Below are 8,911 nucleotides of genomic sequence, written 5' to 3'. Positions count from 1 at the left end.
AAGAAAAAAAAAAGCATCAATATTATACTTCAGCTACGGCATACCATCAACATCAGTTTGGCCTCGGTAAAAGGCCATTCTTGCGTTCTGGGTAATGAGAGGGCTGATCTGCTGCCTTGCACAGCTCCAGAGAAAAATAGAAATTACTGTATCTCTTTTAGTTCTACTCCATTAACTTGGCTTTACAATCAGATCCATGCACATACACTAAAGTGTTGGCAGGATCGGTGGGATGTGAGCACCACAGGGAGGCTCACCCATTAGTTCATACCATATGTCCATCATTGCATCTGGTCCCCTCCTTCTCCATCACACAAATCCTCACGGGGCATGGAAATTTCCAAAGCTACTTACAAAGTTTTCTAGATAAAACCGATGGGCTCTGCCCATGTCTACTTGGTGATAAGGAGGATTCGCAACACATTATGTACCACTGTTGAGACTACTCCAGCCAGTGGCACAGTCTCATAGGGGAGGTGAATTCAAGTAATGAGCACTGGCCATGTGAACTTAGTGTTTTCATTAATAATAAAACCATTTACAAGGCTCTAAAGCAATTCATTCGGGACATAAAAATACAGGAATAAACTGCAACACATGGTACTTTCAAGACTGCCTTTGCAGAGTGGGCTTCCACCCCCTGGGGAGTTGGTTTTCTACTAGGTTATCGTATTGTTCTTCAAATGGTCATTAGCATACACGACCTGGCAATGTCATTTGCGACGGCTCACCCTGTTGAGCTTTAGGCACCATCCCTATCTTCAACTTGCAGATCATCTGTAAATATTTTTGTCCACATGGCATCACCTGCACATACAAATTATGTCACAATTTCTCTATTGTGTCATTGAATCTTGCAACTGTAAAACCAATTGTCAGGACACCATTATGCAATTGTAATTGTTTGCTCAACTATTGTATGTTTGTATATCTAAATAAATTTTCTAAATAAATGTGGTGCAGATGCCCATGGGTCCCATGGACTTACAGTTCCTCTACAGTTCCTACAGTTCCTCTTTCCCCCTAGCCTATCTTGCTTTGCTTCCCCTTCATCCTAAGTTCTTCATAACAAACTTTATTCCTTCTTTCCATTTCTGGTTTCAGGGCTATACCACCGAGTGTGGCCCTTAATCAGTTTCATACGAGTATATAGCTAGACACCAACCAATGCCAAATTCTATCGGCTAGACACAGCTATATTACTAAATAAATTATGCAATCAATTTGGCACAAGAGGAAGGCGTTAGGCACCATCTCTTAATAACTTTAATAATTATAATTTTTAATTAATTAATTTTAAAAAATTTAGAATACTGGAAGAAAAAATTGGCTTGGAGTGGGACTTGAACCCACAACTCCTGCTTATCGTGCAGATGCGTTGCCAGTTACACTACCAGGACCTCCAGTCCGATCTTCTGTTGTAATAACCATTGATGGTTATAACATAAGCTTATATATACTGGAAGAGGAGATCAGACTGGAGGTCCGGGTAGGGTAACTGGCAACTCATCTGCATGGTAAGCAGGAGTTGTGGGTTTGAATCCCACTTCGGACTGATTTTTTCTTCCAGTAGTTCTAAATTTTTTAAAATTAATTAATTAAAAATTATAATTATTAAAGTTATTAAGAAATGGTGCCTAATGCCTCTCTCTAGTGCCAAATTGGTTGCGTAATTTATTTAGTAATATAGCCGTGTCTAGCCAATAGAATTTGGCATTGGTTGGTGTATAGCTTTATAGAATATTGGGTTTAGCAATATTGTTTGTCAGTGTATATTTGCCTTTTAACTTTGTATTTTAATTTTTATTTTCTGTCTTCTTTTTCAGTCTAAATTCTGTTAGTCCTAGTTGTAAGTTAGATTAGTAATTCTTAGCTTGGTTTCGGTTAGATTATGATAGGTTAGGTTAAATTAGATTACGGTTTGTTAGCTTTAGTCGTCTGGTTAGGTTCGTCCTAGGTTATGGTAGGTTAGTTTAGTTAGTGAGTAAGTTAATGTTTAAAAAAATAAAATAAAAAAAATAAACAAATTTGGGGTCTTGCTCATTTCTATGTCTGTCCATTTGGCTCTTCTAGTTTGTCATTGTGTTTGTTTGCTTTTCACACTGTCTGTCTAGCTGTTAAGTAGCATTAAGATTCTTGATCACATTGTTTTATTAACATTAAGTAGATATAAGTCTTCCTACTAACAGCCACTTGGCACTAACTTCTACGGTTAGCTATTCATCGTGGCACTCAATTATTAGTGTTCACTACACTCAGGTTTTCTTTTATACCCTTCAGATGACTACGGCCTTGCAGCCTAAAAAAATGCACGCCAACATCAAACATAGTGGATACTGTAGCCATATGTATGCCCTTCAGAGGGATCCTATCTTTCTCTACTATCTCCTCTCCCTCCTTCTTCTCCTCCCTTTTCCCTTACCTTCTTTTCTGAAGGCTAAACACCTAGTATAAGGCTGATGTATTTCTTGTATGTATGTAAAGTTGTTTGTTCTGTTCGTCTCAATTCACTGATGTCAATATCTCAATACTGTTTGTCTTAATTCACATCATGTCAATATCTCCTCATTATGACATCATCAGTGGTTGATGCATTTTGTTCTTCTACAAACTTCAAGACTACCTTAACTTTTAAAATAATTTAAAAAAATGTATTTTTCCATACTGCAATGTGTATAATTTGGAATAGTGTACAGTATTTTTGAAAATGTTGGTTGCCTTTGATCAGACTACATAAGGGAGTGTCTGGATATGGGAGGGCCAGATGAAAGTTCACTCTATATGTATTGAGTAAACTTTCATTACATAAAGAGTAACACAGATATTGTCTGTAGTAGTTTCTTGAAAAGTTAAAATAGATGATGAATGGTTTTTAGTGGTTATGAATAGTTAAAAAAAGCAGCATGTAAAGTTTGCTTTTGTGTCTTTTAGAAATGTTCTTGGTAGTTTAGACAATGGAAAAGATAATTGAAGTTAGTTATTGCAATTTAAAATCAACAGATAATGAGTGTACAGTAGTTGTATAATGCATTCATGCTTTTAGATGTGTTTTTAAACTTATAAGTTTTTTGAGGGAAATTATAGTAATTATTTAATTTTTAAAATTGTTTTAATATTCTTAATAACTTTTTTATACTTAAAAACTTTTAAAGAATAAACTCATTGAAATTTAAGTTAATGTGAAATTATCATTTATTTTAACCTTATGTTTTTTTGTAGGGTCTCAGTATTTTCGAGGAACTAACTGGCGTGTTCATCCAGAATGGTAAATTAGTTATTTATATTAAATAAAATTTAATAAAAATACAGGATATCTACAATGAAATTTCCTAAGTTTGAATGCTTATAACAATTCAGCAAATGAAATAATTTCAGGCTAGTGGTGTATTCGATGCTGTGTATAAGTTAAAATTACCACCAAAATTTTTTAAAAATCATCTCTCCACAAGGAGACATGCCATTAGAAATGGTGTCACTATGGTGAAGGCTCAGGTTATTGTGTAGTTTGCTGAGTTTACATCTTTTGTTGTGATGCAGAGGAATTTTTTTCATGCTTATCAGAAAGCAACAAGAGGATAAAAGTTGAGAAGGTTTGCGCATAACCTTATATGCTGTTGCATATGAAATCTGCAGTTTGTGGGAAGCTCATTGAACTGACTTCAGACCAATGCTCGGCAGATGTTCTCAATTGTAACTTCAGAGAGACATTTCTGGCTGCCTTTATGCTCTTTCCAGGCTTGAAGAAATATTCAACACCTTCTAAAGAACCTTGATTGAAAGATTGAAAACATTTGTCCATATTATATATAGTTTATTAAAAAATTTTCTGCTGGAGATGATATAAGGTTTTTAGAAGGTGGTGCTATCTCCATGCTATTTCAGCTTGCTTCCATTCTGCAGAAACGTTTTTTTACCATGCTTTTTGTTTTTGGCATCTGTTGTTATTTTCTGATAAACGTGACAAAAAGTTTCTTGCAACTCAACAATGGACTTAAATACAGCAAACCACATAACAACCTGAGCTTTATCCTTCAGTGATGTCATTTTTGCAGAAACAGCTAACAGTGTATCTCCTGATGACAGAAATGTATTGTAAAAAATTTTGACAGTAATTTTAACTTATGCACAACCCTAAATACATCATTGGCCTGAAATTGTTTCATTTTCTGAATTGTAATAAGCATTTAAAATTAGGGTGTTTTATTGTAGACATCCTGTATATACAGAGTTACTGACTTACAACAAAGTTCCATTCCATTTCAGTTTACATATTAAAATATATTCACCGAAACCTATTACATTTAAAATATATTCACCTATAAAGCCCATTTCACACCAAAATCTTGTGTTTATTTACATGCATTATGCTTTACACTTTCAGCAAATAGCTTTTATAATTTATTGAGGGAATGTGCTTTCCAGGTGGTGTTTTAAGGGAAAGTGACCCTATTTGGGTATTAATGATGCAAAGAAACTTGGAAAAGGTACCAGTCAGCATGAACCCATGTCAATTATTACTGTTTAGGGATCAAATTTGCTTAGCCACTGGTGCAATATGGATGTTGGATGGAGAAGATACATAGGTGATTGTACATGGAAAATTTTCTATCAGGATTTGATCCCAGATCCTTTGGTTCAACAGTCTACACTGCTCAGTGATCTGGCCAGCTTTTGATGTATGAGACAAACAATTAATATATATAATAGCTCATGAATATTGTAGTAGCATAGAATATACATGTAAAAACAGAACCTGTACTTTACCAATAAGAGATAATAGGATTTCTAGATCATTTTAAGGGGAAAATGAGAAATTCTTGTCTATACTAATATTATAAAGAGGTAATGTTTGTATGTAAGTTTGGATGTAGCAGATAATCTCCGAAACTACTCATCCGATTTCAAAAATTCTTTCACCAATATTTAGAATGGAACTTCAGGGTGGACATAGGCTATACATTATTCCGGTAAACATTCATATAAATTAAATTATATCATCTAGGGTTAAGGCTTTTATGTCCAACAGATGGCGCTACGAGTACGACTCCCTAAGTTTGCTTTTCTGTGAGGCATTATGCTTTTCTGTAAAAATGAACTAAAGCGGATCATCGTCTATCTATTTATATAAATAAAAATGTAATGTTCGTTTGTTCCTACCGATTCCTTTGAAATTTTGACACAACTCTGCATTCGAATATGCACGTTTTTATATAAAACACGTGTTGAAATCCCCCGGGAGATGGACGGGATTAAGGCTTACCGTAAAGAACTCTGCTTCTATTTATACTATTTTAGATGCGGATTTTTGCGTTTTTGATTGCGTTTTAATAGGGTACGTCAAGAGAATGTACACTAAGAAGAAATTTTTCGAGAAATTCCCCCCTACGGGGGAAGTGTTATAAATTTATAATAGATACATTTTGAGCCACAACAACGCGTGGCGGGGTCTGCTAGTCTTGTATAAAATAAGAAAAATGGTAAAGGAAAAAAAGAAAATGAGTTTTTAAAATTAAAAATTCCTGTTTAGAAAATTAATACAGCCAAAGATATAATATATTTTTAGAAATCATCTCAGATAAAACCAATAAAAAGGAGAATGTAATTAAAAAAAGAAAAAGAAAAATGTATATTTAATGTATAGTCTTCACTGAATTTGTAAAAGAACTTGTAACCTGAAAAACATGTGCTGAAGAGGAACATAAGTGTCCAAAATGCATATTTAATAAAATAGAAAAGCCAAAAAAATAAAAAAGGTCTCTTGGTGTTCAAGTGTAAACATTTCAAAAAGTGTGATAAGTTCTCAGACTAGAAGTCAATGTAAAAGCTTAATCACCATTAAATTTTAAAACAAAGAATATCTTTTAAATTTGTTATTGAAATCTCCAGCATGTCACTGTTACTTAAGCAAGAATGTGGTGCAAAGAAAATAATAAAAAGTTTTTGGTATGGCTTCAAAGTGCCAAGCTTATCTTTATCAAAGAGAAATTGCCAAGAAAAAATTTGACTTTCGGGGGGCCTAATTTTTTACTCTGCAATATTTTTTCTTAGATGTTTTTCTTTGGATATCAATTTTTATTTGACTAATTAACTTTTTCACTGCCTGTCTATTATAACTATTTATTATTGCATCTATAACATAATTTGGTCTTAAAACAGTCAATAGAAACACAATGAAAAAATAAAATTGAGATCAGGACAATCTAACTGTAAAAAACTAAAGGAGGAAGCAAAAACTGCAAAATGTAATTGTTCCAGCTTATTTATTATTTACCAGTTTAATTTCTTAGGACAGGATTGTATGCATTGGTTCAAGAGGACTGGTATATTTTTTCCAAAATTCATATTTTAAAATTCTACAGTATACTTTTGAGTTTGGTCAACTATTGGTTGGAAATTAGCTATTCTCATAGTATCTGAGTGAGAGAAACTATTTTGCAAACCAATTTCCCAAAGACCTATGGCATTCATTAATCATATTTTTGTTTTTTCATTTATTGTATTTAAATCTTTTCATTAAAATGATTAAATTTAAATCAATTTTTGATAATTAACTAATAAAAGTGAAATTTTTTTGGCTGATTAAGATGCATGTTTCTTTATGTACTTGAAAGTTTTCAGAGAATTCATTATATCCATTTTTTGATTCTCATCATCAATTTTAATACAACTTTTTATAGAGAAATTTTTAGATAAAAATATTCAGATACCTAGCAGTATTTTTTAAATAAAAGGAATCATACTGTTACATTTAAAAAACAGACAGGTGAAAGTTGGAATTGTACATTTAAAATTTGTTGGAGTTGGAGCTGGACTATTTAATTACTGACGCCACCACAATTGTTTGTACCATCAGAATTAGAAACAGATCTATTGTCATTGAATTTTTTTATGGTACATGTATTATTTGCTGCATTGTTGATGCATATACTCAAAACCTGTGTTTCACAGATACAAAATTTTTATAAAATGGATTTAACATGGTGTTTTTCATATACAAATAATAATGTCATCCTTCAGTATCAACAATATCCAGTGTTTTTATAACAACTTTATTTTTATTTGTAAAACTGTACATTGACTGTGAGAAAATTTCTGTTTCCATGTACTGTGCCATCTTTGAGTAGTACAATTTTTTTCTAATGTTTCCTTGAGATTAACATAATCAGACTGAACTGTGCTGATTTCCAAATGATCAACTATGTTACATCCTGTCTAAATTTAAGTTGTTGACCTGTTTTACCAGCAATATTTTGGAACTTCAAACAATCAAACTATTTTCACAAGACCTTCACAAAAAATGTCAGCATTCATGGTGATTGCAACCCTTGATGTATTGAAATATGAATCAATTTTCAATTAGTCCATTTTGAATTTTTTATTAGGTAATGCTCTGCAAATTCTATTTTCTTCAGAATCAAAACATTGCTTTGTTGCAGCAATCCTTCCTTTAATCAGAGCATCGTAAGTTTCTAGATTATTATTTTTTACATGCTGCAAAAGATTTAAAATATTTTTATGGTACTGCTTGTTTTGCTAACCTTGAAGTTAAAGTTGCATTGTTTCGGTTTTCCATTCATTTCCTTATCCACCTTGCATGTTGCTGAGTTTTTCTTATTTTCAGATTCAAATGTGAAAATGTTATTCAAATCCTCTTTTGTAAATCAGTTATCTTTCATGGAGGGCAGTTTTAAATTTTTTTTGTTGTTCACATGATTACCATAATTGAATTCACCCATTTTAACTAAAGCAAATCCATGGGAAAACTAACATATTATCCATACATAGATATTACAATGTTACATATTATAAATACATAAAATACCTGGTTGTAATATAAATTCTTATTAAAATATTAAATATTCCACTTTTTATGACACTTTACCAAGTGCAGAGTGGTTATAATTAAAGTTGCTCTATTCAGACCTGTATAGAACCTGTTCTCATTGACGTATTTTGATAAAACTTGGTATATACTTTATATGGACCATGGGGAAAAAGATAAATGCAAAAAAATATTTAGTTCAAAGTTTTACCACTAGGTGAAAAAATGGCACATGAAGAACAAGAACACAAAATGGAAACACACAAAAGGTTTTTATTCACAACATTTGTTCAATATGCAATGCATTTGCGTCAATCACATGTTCAAAGTGCCTTACAGCGTGTTCAACAGTAGCCTGATAGGTTTCTTGAGAAATTGCAGCAACATGGAGTGTTATGCTTGCTTTGAATACAGGTAGTCTATATGCTTCCTCTATAGACATGATCATTCATATGGACCGTTTATTTTGAAAGTGGTGTAAGTCCATTTTTTCTTCTTTCGAGATATTTAAACATTTGCATTTTAGTTGATTCAAAAATATAAACAAAGTGTACTAAGTTTGACAATGTTTCTATGACTTTAGAAATATGTAAGTTGATTGCATAAAGACTTCTATGTGAATTTATCCAAACTAATATATTCTTTCTGGGCCATAAATGGACTTACACCACTTTCATAATTACTAAACTGTAAAATTCATTAAATTTCTATTATGTAAAACTCAATGTCACTTGAAACACATTGCGTTTTATTCTGATTTTGTTCATATATAATAACAAGAAATAAAATAGTATTGTTTATTCTGAACATTAAAAATATTTACTTATTGTTAAACTATTTTATGATAAATTTATCATTATTATGAGCTTACCATTAGACACTGCTTTTCATTTAGATTCATTACATGGATTTTTTTCTAGTCCATCAAATTGTACATTTGTTGGTAATATTTACAGTTTTACTCTTCTGTTGTAAGGGGCTGTCTTTAAATGATGTCCACACTGAAAGGGAGGGAGGGGTTAAGACAAGTTGGACAAGGAGGGTTGAGTATTAGTGGACATCCATTTATTTCATTAAATTTTATACAAT

The sequence above is a fragment of the Centruroides sculpturatus genome, unplaced genomic scaffold, assembly GCF_000671375.1.
Source record: "Centruroides sculpturatus isolate CEXI.00-Female unplaced genomic scaffold, Cexi_2.0 scaffold1129, whole genome shotgun sequence".
NCBI classification, from domain to species: Eukaryota; Metazoa; Arthropoda; class Arachnida; order Scorpiones; family Buthidae; genus Centruroides; species Centruroides sculpturatus.
The sequence above is the reverse complement of the archived record's forward strand: the minus strand, read 5'-3'. Positions refer to the sequence as shown.